The 12,595-nt window shown below is 48.1% G+C and overlaps 1 protein-coding gene across 2 annotated transcripts in view; it reads left to right on the top strand.

The window, feature by feature from the left end:
• Positions 1–674: 674 nt before the first annotated feature.
• Positions 675–12,595, top strand: part of CD151 (CD151 molecule (Raph blood group)) — a 32,056-nt gene continuing 20,135 nt past the window's right edge. The window contains exon 1 of one of the 2 annotated variants that reach the window (XM_039728458.1): positions 675–814. The gene's annotated coding sequence lies outside the window, so the exon portion shown is untranslated. The remainder of the gene's footprint in view (positions 815–12,595) is intronic. The other variant, XM_039728457.1, reaches the window with a different exon arrangement.

The following is a 12,595-nucleotide window of genomic DNA, read 5'->3' as shown; positions in this document are numbered from 1 at the left end:
AGGGGCCGGTGACTCTTGTGGCTTCCAGCTTCTGCCACGTATTCCCTGCAACAAATCTGTCAGTGCACAAGCGAGCTGATCCCCCAAGGCTCTATTTGAGCACTTGGTTCCCTGTCAGCTGTGAGCTAAAGTGAGCTTACTGCTTGGGAAGGATGAAGTGATTTCTGAGTGGGCACATGCAGAAGTTAAGGCAAGCACCCAGGAGGTTCTAAACTGGCCTCTCCATTCCCTGCCAGATCTCCTCTCCTCATCCCACTCCTGAAAAACCATGCGAGGCCACTCAGCCGTGTTGAGGGCTCGGGTCCTTTCCTGGGAGCATCCCTCGCCCAGGGCTGCTGCTTAGCACAGAAGTATGCGGGCTGTGGCTCAAGTGAGGTAATGGCAGGATGAGGCAATGTGCCAGTCAGGGCTTGATCTTGATTTACAGAGTGTTTCATGGAGAACACTTTTAACAAGCAGGTTTGACGCCTTATAAAAAAAAAAAAAAAGAAAAAAAAAAGAACACCAAAAAAGCCGCTCCATCTGGAGTTCGCTGTAAGGTGCAGCCTGCGGCAATGGAAACGGCAACGTGAGCCGCAGGAGCGGACAGCCGGGGTTGCGGAGGCGCCGCAAAGCACAGGCAGCCGGCCGCAGGGGCCGAGCCGGGCCGGGCCGTCCGAGAGCGGCCGGGTAGCGGGGGAGGTGGCCCGGGCTGGGGTGGGCCGGGCCGGCCGCGCCTCCCTCCCGCCCTCCTGAGGGAGCCTGGCTCCCTCGCCGCCTCCCTCCCGCGCAGCGGCAGGTCGGGGCGTGCGGCGGCGCGGAGCGGCGGCCCAGGGTGAGGCGGAGCGCCCGAAATGGCGGCACCGGTGGGACGGGGAGGCGGGGGGCGCGGCGGCCCCGGGGGAGCGGGGCCGGGGAAGGGGCCGGGGCGGCAGCACGGCAGAGCCGGGCACGGCGCGGCCCCGGGCGCCCTGTGAGGCTGCGGGGCCCGGGCTCCATCCGTCCCTGCCGGCGCCCCGCGCCCGTGGGGACCTGGCCGCGGCCGCCCGACCCCGGCTCTGCCGCAGCACCGCTTTGCTTCCCCTCCTGCGCCCTGTGCCATTGCACAGCTCTGCAGGGGCTTGGCCCTTCTAGGCTTTGTTGTTTTCTTTTTTCCCCCTTAGAAAAGTGTTTTAACCTGTTGCGGGTGGTGTCATAAACTTTGCAGAGCCCGCGGAATTAGTAAAGGTGTTCTGAATGTTGTCATAAATCTTGTGAAACGATTATTACCGCCCCTCCGCCTTTTGTTCAGTTAAATTTCCCTGTGGTACAAATAAAGAGTTGGCCTTTATGCTGGGCTTGTGGGACCCTTGTAGGCGGAGGAGGGGGAGATGGAGCACTTGTTTACCACACAGTCCAGACGATGTTCTGTTCCCTTCTTTTTCTGGAAGCTGCATCAGATGGGGAGCTGATGGCAATGGGTTATTTCTGCACCGTGCTGTTGCTTGCCATGAGGAGTCTTTGCTAGTAGCTTCTTCTTCCTGCCCTCTCATGACGAACATAAACTGTGGTAATTTTTTTTATTTTTAAAGTCTGACTTTTCCTGAGGGCTTTTGTAATCAACTTGTTGCAGTATCCTGTTGAGTTTTAGCAGTGACATTTCTTTATTTCAGGCTACCCTATAGCATCCCTTAAATTGCACTGCTTCACTTCCTTTGTCCTCCTGCAGTGCTTCCTGGCTTTCTTTTAGGGTTTGTGTGGTGGAAAAAGGGTTGATTGAAATAGCATCACCCATCAGAGGCCGTTTGTTCAAACAGTTTTGAAAGATGTTCCTTTTGAGAAAACACATTTCCTTTGAGACTTTCATGTTCCATTGCCAAGGTTCTTAGGGAAGCTTTTGGTGTGATGGGTGGTCTTACCAGCTGGTATCCTGGAGGCTGAAGGGTCTCTTGGCGTGCCACCAGTAAGGCAAATGTCTGTCCCAGTCCTCCTGGGCGACTGTCATTGCTGCCAAAGGACTGTCTGTGGTGCAGGGAGCAGAGTGCCTGTCTTGGCTGAACTGTTGCTGAGCTTATGGTAACTAGAAAAGTCAGTGCAAAAGTTTCAGTGCATTTATATTCTCTGAAGCATTTTGAGTGCCTAGGACAGGCAGTTCCCAGTCAGTGGATTGTTGGAAGCTGGGGTAGCATCACTTATGCCTTATGCATCTGGTGACAGGTCCCTGTCAAAGGCACAGGGCTGGCTTGCACAGGTGGGCTCTGGTTTGCTGCAGCTGCTCTGGTGTGCCAGCACTTCTGTGTCAGATGCCCTTGCTGGAAGCTTGCGCTGCGAGCTGGAGGAGGTGGCAGCTTTTGAGCTGTAATTCACCTCAGATCACATCCTTGCTCTATAGTTTGCTGATGATGTCTTTGAGCTCCTGGCCTCTATTTACTTCTGGTCATGTGCTGTATTTCTGCAAAAAGCATGTTTCATTCCAGACTGTTGCTTGTGTTCATTGTCCTGTGGCTTCTGCAGTGGAGGAGAATGACTCCCCCAGTTGCCTGGTAAAAGTCCTGGCACTCCCTGCTCTATGCTGGCTTCAGGGATCAATAAGAAAATGCCTTTTCTGAGAGCTTGAAATAATGTCCCATGTGACACTTCATTTTGTTCTGGACTCTGAGGTGGTTAATCCCTCTTGTGGTACATTTTGTGAGAGTTTAACCAGTTTTATTTCTCCTAACTCAAAGCAGGTGTGTTGAAGGGGTTTTATTTGCTACTTGCAGTCCAGCGTCCGAAAGTTTCTCTCTTTGGGTGTGATACATTCTTCAATAAGGGGGTGGAAGAAAGCTGCTGGTATTCCCTTGTCAAGCAAAAATGCTCTGTGGGAGTGGCTGTGAAGGGCTCTGTTTCCCCTTAGGAACTTTCCAGCAGGCCTATCATTCCCAGCAAATAAAAGTTGTATCATGACTTGAACCGTTTCCATCACACATGCACAGAAGGCAAACAACTCCCTAGCTCTTGAGACAGCCCTGAGGGGGTTGATTAGAGAGCTGTGTCTCTTCTAGCCAGGTTATCCCACTGGCAAATTCACTTGTTCTTTCTACATAGTTTGGCTTCTTAGCTCACGAACACATTGAACTATTGGTTATGGATGGAAGGAAAATGTGTATTTATATGTGTTTGTTTGTGTAACATCTCTTATCACCATGTGCGATAGTCTGCTTGTGGCAGACTATCCTCTCTGGCATTTCCAGGTAATTTGAGCATTTATAAAGCAATCATACTGTCCCTCTGTTCTTCTTGTGCCTTCTAAGGCAGAAGCTTAGAAAGAAAAAAAAATTGACAGCCTCTGAAAAACAAAAAGGGTAGCTGTGCTTTTTCATGTCCCAGTTTACCATTACTATCCCCCGTGGCCTCATCAGCCTTGTTCCTTAAGCCTCCTGAGAGGATGTTCTACCCCTCAACTCCACTGTTTTCTGCTCTTGAGCTCAATGCTGGGTTATCTCCAGCTCTCCCTGGGTGTGTGCACTGACAGCTGAGGTCATGGAAAGCCTGAGGGAGGGGGGCTCCTAGAAGTGACAGCTCATCTCAGCTTCTCTGGCTTTGAGGAGCAGAAGCCTGTGTCTCCTTGTTGCTTAAAAGCCTTCAAGATCCTAAGGGTGTAGGCCAGGTCTCCTTCTGTCTCACTTGCTCATCCTGCCTTTCAGACCCTGAATGTGGTTTTTCTTTTGCCACAGCAAAGCTGAAATGAAATGAACAGTGTCACTGTAAAACCATCCCATATTCCCATCCTGGTTTTGTACTGCATTTTGGCAGAGCTTTTCCCCAGGATGGTGACCATCTTCCCCGTCTGTGAGAAATGTGCATTTCCCTGCTACCCTGTGTCTGAAGCCAGGGTGTGGAGGGAGAAATGAGGAATGGCAGGTGTGTGGAATGGAGGTGAGGTGTTCTGTCAGTTCTGTGGAGAGTGCCTCATTCCATCCCTCCCCACAGTACAGAAGCTGTTGGCTGCCAGGCCCTCTTGGCAGGGATCTGCCATAGTAGCAGCACTGCTGATGGGCATCTCTCTTCAGTGCTCCTTTCTGTCCTGCCTGCCAGACTCCTCTGGTTGTGATCTCAGCAGCCTGGGGTCCTGGGGAATGGATTCAGGGAGTCCTGTGTCCTGGCTGCTGGTGGTAATAAAACTCTTGGCAAAAAGAGCAGGAGGGTGATGACTGTTTTCCTGGAATTTCATGGCTGAGTAAGAGATCTGTTTTGGGGTCTGGCATTTGGGTGTGACCAGCTTGGTCCATGTTTCTAGCCTGAATTTCTTGTGCTGGTCAGGTGGTTATGACCCCAGTCCAAGCTGGAAAAATGCTATGCAGCTCTGTATGGCCAGAGTGCAATAAGCTCAACATGGGAGTGAAAGTGTGTCCAGCTCCTTAGAAGGATGCAAGTGTGGACTGATGCCATGACATGCCAGCTGGGCTTTTCATGGAGTTACATACATACATATACATATACATATATATATATATATGCATATGTATATGTCTCTGTGTGTGGTGTATTTCATACATGCTTTTGATGCCAGTAGTGGTGGACATTATTGGAGGTGGGATGATTCTGGTTTAGTAGGATAAGGAAGGACATCAGGAATTCTGTTCTGCAGCAGTTGAGGGAGGGTCCTTGGCAGCTGTTTAGGTTCATTTGGGTGCTGATCTACAGGCACTGTCTGCAGGGTGCAGCCAAGCAAATACACACTGTGCAGCTCTGATTGACATTGCATTGCCTGCATCCCTGTAGGCTGCCATGGAGCTGCCTCTCCTCTGCTGAGATGAGTGTATCCCAGAGAGGATGTGGGGTATGGCACGGCCTCTTCAGAGAGGTGGAAATGAAACGTGTGGGAAGTGCAAGAGAGGATGTTGCTCAGACCCACAGGTTGTTCCTGGCGGCGGTAATGAGGCTTCATAAAGAAAAGCTGAGGCAGAAGTCGGTGACATAAAATGTTTGGCATTGACCATTGTTTCTTATCTGTAGCTGGTGCCATATCTGGATACAAAAGGAGCAAAGTTCACTTGCTCAACCCAGGTTTTCTTTATTTTTATAAGAAAGGAAGCAGCAGTGGGGAGCTGGGGCAGTGGGAAGAGTTGTAAAGGTGAGTGCCTGTGCTTTGGTGAAATCTGTCCTTGTAGCTGTGATCTGGAAGTTGGACGCTCTTAAGAAACGGTGGAGTTGGGCTGAAATTTACAGCATGTTTCCCTGATGTCTTTGCCACTGTAGGAGAGGGATAGGTTTGAAGGAAGAAACACCTTTTGGAGATGCTGTGGGAGAAGGATCTGCTATGCTGTACAGCTGGATAAGGTGAAAATGTGTCTGATACCTCACCCTGGAACACTTCTGCTCCTTTGGAGAGGAAGTGGACAGGAGAAGGATCAAGCAGATGACTACTGTTTGCACTGTTGGCAATAACAAGTGCGTTTTGGAGTCTGGGCTGCATTTGGATCTTGGTGATCTTGCTGGACTATCCAGTCCCAGCCAGAAAAGTGCTCTATAGCTCAGTAGGTGCATCTCAGAAAGGACTGCAATCAGCTCAACACAGACTGAAAGTAGTCCTTGGCAGCTCTTTCAGTAAAAGCATATGACTTACCAGCATAGCTGGAGGGTGAACAATGGATTAGTTGGCTCATTCACTAATGAAATTCAGATAAAACTGGGACCAAGACTGGTTTGAGGTAGGAATTACTGTGGGAGGTAGGAATTACTGTGGGAGAGGTTTCTGTTTTGTCTGGAGTGAGTCGCTGACCTATTATCTGCTAAAGTAGCAGCCACAATGCCTCTATGGTTTTTAGGGACTACTCTGACCCTCGCTGTCCACCATGGTACAACAATAAAGAAAATAAGGAGGAAGGATGGTTTTGGTGAAATTTATCTGCTATCAGAGCCAACTGGCAGATGGCAACCATGCTGACATTTCTGACATGCCAGGCAGTGAGCAGGACTTCTGTAGTGTCTGACAAGGCAGGCGTGAGTCATGGATTGTGAATGTCAGTATTTCTTCTTAGCTTTGGTGGAATCCAGAAGGGAGGAATTCATATCCCACATCTCACCCCCACACTGCCCTGGCAACAGAGGTGGTTGGCTCCTTTTCCCCATGGTCACTGCAAGCTGCATGCAGAGCTCGCAGGGAGGTGGTGGGCAGCTTTGTGTGCCATCACAGGGGTGTACAGTGAGTGCAGAAGCCAGGCACATGGACACGTGGGAACAGAAGAGTCCCGTGGTTCTGTGTCAGGTGCTGTGTGCCAGGAATGCGTGGATGGGAAAGTGCTGGGCTTTGTGCTTGTGGTTTTGGCTGTGGAAGCATAGAAAGGCTGAGTCCAGTCCTGTGTGGAAGTAGCACTTGCTGAGGAATTGAGCTGTGGCTGGTTGCAGGTTCCCCCTTGCTATGTGCAACAGCCCTTTTCCATCTTTGCTGGGAGACTTGGCTAAAGGTGGAAGGTCTGCGGAGGTGAGGAGACATTTGGTGTGGTCTCCAATGTGCCTTGTCTGCTTGGAGGGTTTTTAAAAGGACATATTTCTTGTTACTGGGAGGACCTCTTCATATATTTGGGGAAGAAGAACTGTCAGGGTGGTTCCTGCACCTTTCAGTCCCAGTTGTCTGGGTTTTTTCCTTCTCCTGAGCAGGGAAAGAGTGAAAGTGTCAGGCTGAGCTCATGTTTGAGGAATGAGGCTGTGCTCAGCCTCAGAAATGGGCTCTGGAGAGCCAAACAAAAGCCTTTTCTGTCCATTGTGCACCCCACAGGGCTCACCTCTGGTGTATGCAATGTGTCTGAGACAGGAAGAAAAAAGGGAACTTAAACCACCGGGCTTAGACTGGGACAAGATCGTGGCTGCTGACTTCTCTGGGCTGTTTGCCCCCAGGCACTGTGGAATGTGCATCCTGACTCAAGGTGTGCTGCTAGAAGCCTGGGAGGAGGGAAAAGCAGACAGTTGCAGAGGAAAAACTGCTTTCACTGGTGTCATGAGCTTTACTTCGGCTGCAGCTGTCTCCATGTGGAAGAGAACTCCCTTGTAGAAAAAAGGGTTTTATTGTTTACTACTTCATCGAGAATTTTAACAATCTTTTAAGAAAAAAAAGAAGGGAGGGATAAGCCAACTTAGATGGGAGCAGTGAGAGTAGCCAAAAAAAATTATTGTAGTCACATCAATGTGATTCTTATCAGTAACATATTTACAGTGGGATAAGTGGGAAGCTGGTTTCCCTGTGTATGAGGGCACAACTGCTGTGGATCATCAGTATCCTCGTAATTTTTGACACTGATAAGCATGTGTGGCCAGCTCTGGTCCCCTCTCCCTGCATTATCCTGTCCTGGGCAGTCAGAGTTAGAACACTCTTTTGGCTGAGGTGAGTAATAGGAGGAATATTTTCTGTGCTAGAATTGACCTGGTTATTTCCAGCATGGATTTTAGGGTTTTTCTAAATTCTTCAGAAGCAAGAGATAAGTTTTGTTTTCTGGGTTCCTTTATCCTTGTCTATGCTAGAGGAACCTCATTTTCATAGTGGGCATTTAGTATTGAAGATAGTGACTCGGTTTCTTCAGAAACTTTTGACTGTGTTGTTCTTGGATTTTCTCTTGGGTATGTTTTGCTTTTAATACTTAAGGACTTACTGGGAGTCTGAACCTCCAAGTGAGCCATGCTGTGGACTGCTTTTCCCCTCCTGCTCACTAATGGCATTGGATGAATTGAAAGATGGATAATGAGTCTGCCCAGCAACGGAGAGCAAAGTGCTCTGCTGCTTTCTGCTGAGCTCAAAGAAGTCTGCATGCTGGGGATGTGCCAGTTATGTTTTTAGAGTCTCTGAGGGAACAAAGTATGGTTTCTCCCATCTCCTGAAGTGTTCTTGAGTCTTCTTGGTATTTGAGGGTTATTCCAGGGTAGAATGTGCTACTGTAGAATATAGAGTGGACTGCTTCTAGCCTTTAAATGTTAAGCTTTAAAATAACAGGAGATCAGATGAGATGATAATGGTTCCTCCTGACTTGAAAATTGACCTCTAAGGTGGATGGGGTGGTTGTGGGGAGGATTAAGTTTCAAAGTAATTTTAGGCTTTCCTTTATTGAAGCTTCTTCATAGAGTGCTAAGTTAACAGGGGGGTGGTTTGGTGGAGAAATCCCCTTCAGCAGTTTCCTGCTTCCTTTGAAGTCCAGCTGTTTTGTGCTGGCATCTGTTAGAATTCTTTCCCACTTTCTTTTCCTTGCCAGCTCTAAATGAAGTGGATGATTACACTGTCATGGTTTGACCCCAGCCAGCAATTCTGTACCATGCAGCCACCCCTCCTTCATGCACCTGCACCGATGGGATGGGATGAAGAATCAGTAAAATATTATAATTAAAAGTTATGGATTGTGATAAGAGCAGTTTATCAATTGAACAAATGTAAAATATAATGATAGTAATAATAATTTTAATAACAATAGTAGTAATGAAAAGGAGAGTGAGAGAGGAATAAACCCCAAGAAACACAAATGATGCACAACACAACTCCATAGGCCATCCCCCAGCAGTGACCAGCAGCTCCAGGACAGCTCCCCCAGTTTTTATCCTGAACCTGACATTCTGTGGCAGGGAACATCCCTTTGGCCAGTTTGGATCAGCTGTCCTGGCCGTGGTCCTTCTATGGCATGGAACATTCCTTTGACCAGTTTGGATCAGCTGTCCTGGCCATGGTCCTCCCTTCTTGTGCACCTCCTTAATGGCATAGCGTGGGAAACAGACAAGTCCTTGATCTAGAGTAAGCACTGCTTAGCAACAACCAAAACATGTTTGTTATCAACATTGTTCTCATACTAAATCCAAACTGAGCACTGCACCGGCTACTAAGGGGAGCACTGACTCTATCCCACCAAAACCAGGACGTGCACTGAGACAGACTTGCCAAAGTTGCAGTGCTGATCGTGGCTCTGTACCCTTCATGGAGAGCTGCCCTTTGCTGTGCCTTTGCTTGAAGCTGCGGAGAGGAGCAGAGCAAGCCCAGCTGCCCGTGCCACCGGCAGAGCCAGGTGTTTCAGGGAAGCCCTTGTTGCCATGGGGCCGGGGGATTTCTTTGGAGCTTGGTGCTGTGGAACCAGGGATTTCTTTGGAGCTTGTCTCCTGCTGCCAGCCTTGGTGAAGGGCCAGCAAGTAATTGCCTGGAGGCAGCCCTTGCCTCCCCGTTGTTTATTCACATGCCGGTGCCTCCCGGTCAAGTTTGCAGGCTGCTCCAAAAACAGCTGCCTAAATGGTTTTGGTGGAGTCATTAAAACGTGCTACACAAGGACCGGGCGGAAGGGGGAGGAATGTTTTATTTTTGGCTGGGAGTTGTTTAATTTTAGTGGAAGAACGATCCTTTTCAAGGCAGCTTTATGCAGCGTGGATTGAGCATTGTTTCCAGCGCTGCTCCTATAGCAACAGGAGAGAGACAGCTCCTATGAACTTCGACTTACAGCTCTGGGAAATGAAATGTCATTTAATTGCCCTTGACTGTGCTTGATATTGGATCTGACTCTAATAAAGTGATTTTAGCTGTAGAGAGGAATATAACTCCTCAAATTGTTCAGTGACCACTTCAGAACAACTCTAAGAGACGATGTTACTGGGGATATATATAAGGCTGATGGTCAGAGAGATTCCTTGTCCATTCCTGGTCCTGAGTGATTTTAGCTGTAGAGAGGAATATAACTCCTCAAATTGTTCAGTGACCACTTCAGAACAACTCTAAGAGACAATGTTACTGGGGATATATATAAGGACTGATGGTCAGAAGAGATTCCTTGTCCATTCCTGGTCCTCCTGTTGGGAAAGTGGGTATTTCCAGATGTGAGTTTCCACACGAGGATATTCTGTGTAGCAAAGGAGGCTCCTGAAGTTGTCACTGGCATCTGTGGCTGCCATGCTGAGGTGAGAGCTGCTGTTGTCCCTTTCTGTGTCTGTGTGATGTTCCCTTTTCTGTCTGTGTGCCAGGGCACTGCAAAGTGCATCGCCCCATTCCTGGTACTGCAGGTACCTGCTCCACTGCTGGCATGCTCAGAGGTTTTCTGTGGCATGGCTGGCACAGGTCCTGAGCTAATCAGCAACACTAAGAATATTAACCTTGGTTTCCATTGCCAAATCCCTTGTCAACTGCTTTTAAAATATGATTTTAGTGGAGTTCACACTGAGGCAGGCTGCCTGGGAAAGATGTGTGGGATGACTCCAGAGACATTATTTCCTTGTTTGCACCACAGAAAGCGAGAACAGGAACAACTCACTCAAGACAAGTTTTGTACAGAAGCTGAAGCAGGTGTGGGGTTTTGTGCACCTCGTGCTTTGTGCTGTTTGCAGTCAGGTGTCTTGGGCTCAGGCAAGGCAGGGCTAACAAGTAACTTGAAAACTGTGGTTTATAGCTTTGTGTTCTGCATTGGTCTTCCAAAAGACAGGACAGCTTGGCTGCTGGAGGATGGATGTTGAGAAGGGCAAATTCACCCCTTCTCTCTGCTGGGAGAGGCACTTAATCTCTCTGTGCTCCTGTTATAACCTGCTCTCTTTTTTCTTTATTGGGGTGCTTTGAGGAGGCAGAGAATCTTTCAGGCAGTGAGATTATAGAACACTGTGTGATTGAGAGGCTAGAGATGTACTTTGTGGCACACAAATTGCCTGCTCTCTCTTCCAAATACTGCTGCATAAGTTTTTAACACTGGGATTTTAAACCCTATGATTTGTTTGTGAGTTTGGTGCACTGAAGATGACAATCTGCCATGGAATATGCACCTGACACTGTAGGGAGGTAGAAAATCTACTGGGTTTTAGCTGAGCACCTTTTCAATGTACAGATTTGTAGGGAGCAAAACTGTACTAGGACTGCAGCCAAATTTTGAGTGATTGTGTAGGAGCTACAATGCAGCACGTGTTCTTTGATTAGTCTTTGCCCTCAGCTCAAACCACTGTGTAAAAACCCAGCTTTTGTAGAGAGTGAAAAAATGGTCATCACTGCTACATCATTTGGAGAGTGCTTTGAAATTTGTGCAGAAATTTGCCTGAATAGGCTTTGTGGAGGCTGGGAGGATTTCTATCTTCCCAGGACTTTCAGTGCTTGTTGACTTGGTTCTAGTACTGGCATGGCTACAGGGCAGGGAGGTTTTGTGAGCACTCTCTGAAAACACTGAGAACCCAGTGGCTTTGCTTCAGAGCACTGGGCTCAAAAAGAATGGGATGAATAGGAAGATAATGAATAGGAAGGGATCAGGCAGAAAGCTGATTTGGCACAAAATGTTTTGTTTAGAAATGTGGTTTAATGCTACTGGTAAATTCTCCAGTGCAGACAAAGCCCTGCTTAAAAATAAAAAAAAAGGAAAAGAAAACCCCAAACAAAAAGAATCCCACAATGCCCATGAGCAGAGTTGGGAAAATAGAGTTTAAAATACCAATAGTAGGCTGCAGTGAAGAGTTTGCCTTCTGTTGGCTGACCCTGACCTATCTGAACTATTGCTCCTTGTTGTGTCAAACCCTCATTGCTATGAGCTCTCTGCAAACACAGCCAGGCACTGATTTCTGCAGCTTCCAGTGAGAGAAAAGAGAAGATTATTGTTCCTCTCCTCAGCTCAATGACTAGTGAAGTGGTTCCTGTGTATAAATAGTGTAAAGTGCTTTGGGATCCTTCAGGATAAAGGAGGCCTTGTGGGATACAAGAGGATGTTGTTTGACGCAGAAGGAGTTTCCCTTGGTCACACAGTGGGTGCTGGTCTCTGCCTGCCTTCCAGCTCCTGATGGGGACTAGGTGCTTCTTGTTTCCCTGCTTACCCACTTCTGGGAGCAGGAGACATGGGCTTTCTGCTCTCAGGTTAGGGCTGACTGTGAATGTTTTGTCAGGGAAGGGCTTTTTGTTTGCTTTGTAGTGAAACAGTGCTAGGATACAGACACACAGTCCCAGGCACGCTCGATCACTCTTATCTTTCTCTCTTATGCCTTCTTTTCTTAATGGTTGTAAAATTGGGTTTAGGCCAAGGTCCTTGTTATCCTCAAGGATCCCACAGCCAGGTATTGCCTCACCCAGTTTGGCTAACCCCCTCATAAAACACTTAATTTGCAGGTATGTGGGTGGTGCTGAACATGTAAATCCTTGCTGAGTTTGAAATTTATGCTTATTGTTATTTATGCTTCAGTAAGCCCCTCCCGTGGGCAGTAAATGGTCTTGAAAATATGAGTGAAAGGTCTGAGTGCTCTTCTCTGGAGAGACAGTCTTGTCTCAAAGAGCAGGTGACTGCTCAGGTGTGTTAGGCATACAGCTTCTCTCTGAATACCTGGCTCTTACCGAAATTAGCAGGAGTTTGGGGGCTACATCTCTCTTGAGGGATCTTTTCAAACCACAGCACCTTGGGCCAGGGCAGAAGAAAGGAGGGATTTGGTGAGCATCCTGAGGGGTGACAGCAGGGCTGTCATGTGCCAGTGGAGATGTTGCTTTGACACAGACTGTTGATATGAGATCCTCCCAGATTCCCAGAGTGGGAACAAACTTACCCTCTCTCAATTCTTTGGAAAAGTGCTCTCCCAGTAAAGAGTCTGGGTCAAGCAGGGTCTGCCAAAGATGTCAAGGAGGAGGGATTTTGACCAAAATCTGTTCTTTGTGCCTACTCTCCCGTCTCCCCCCTAAATTTAAATGACA

The sequence above is a fragment of the Passer montanus genome, unplaced genomic scaffold, assembly GCF_014805655.1.
Source record: "Passer montanus isolate IOZ18808 unplaced genomic scaffold, ASM1480565v1 scaffold65, whole genome shotgun sequence".
NCBI classification, from domain to species: Eukaryota; Metazoa; Chordata; class Aves; order Passeriformes; family Passeridae; genus Passer; species Passer montanus.
The sequence above is the reverse complement of the archived record's forward strand: the minus strand, read 5'-3'. Positions and strand labels throughout refer to the sequence as shown.